Source organism: Octopus sinensis, linkage group LG17 (genome assembly GCF_006345805.1).
Source record: "Octopus sinensis linkage group LG17, ASM634580v1, whole genome shotgun sequence".
Lineage (NCBI taxonomy): Eukaryota > Metazoa > Mollusca > Cephalopoda > Octopoda > Octopodidae > Octopus > Octopus sinensis.
Window position 1 is genome coordinate 37,642,719 of NC_043013.1, and position 809 is coordinate 37,643,527.

Below are 809 nucleotides of genomic sequence, written 5' to 3' on the forward strand. Positions count from 1 at the left end.
ATATATATATATATATATATATATATATATATATATATACATTTATATGTATATATATACACACAAATAAATGTGTATATGTATATATATATATATATATAGACACATATAAATGTGTATATATATATATATATTATATCAAATTAGAGACAAAACCACTATTATGCAAATCAAACAAAGAAAGACTTAAGCCAATACATAAAATAATTTATATAAATTAAGATTTAACATATGAATAACCACTACGATCGTTTCGTGTCAGCACATCTTAGACATTCTTCAGGTGGTTTCAAAACCTTCTTAGCGAGTTCATAATTTAAAACTCGCTAAGAAGGTTTTGAAACCACCTGAAGAATGTCTAAGATGTGCTGACACGAACGATCGTAGTGGTTATTCATATGTTAAATTTTAATTTATATAAACTATTTTATGTATTGGCTTAAGTCTTTCTTTGTTTGAGTTGCATAATAGTGGTTTTATCTCTAATTTGATATAATATAATATTTTACTATAAAATTGGATTCAATCTTAAATCTGATTTTTCCTTGTAAATTTGGATTTATTCCCTAATATTTATTATTATATATATACATATATATATATATATATATATATATATATATATGAATCAGAGGAGGACGCCTGATGAGGGCTGGAAAGTACGGTAGCTGAAACAGGATGATAAACAACAGTTAGTTCTACTAAAGAGTGCACATAGTAGAAATACAGCATGTCTGAAACAGAACTGTATTATAACGTCGGTAAGGTGTCGACATAACACATCAATGAAGGTATAAAAATCCACTCCG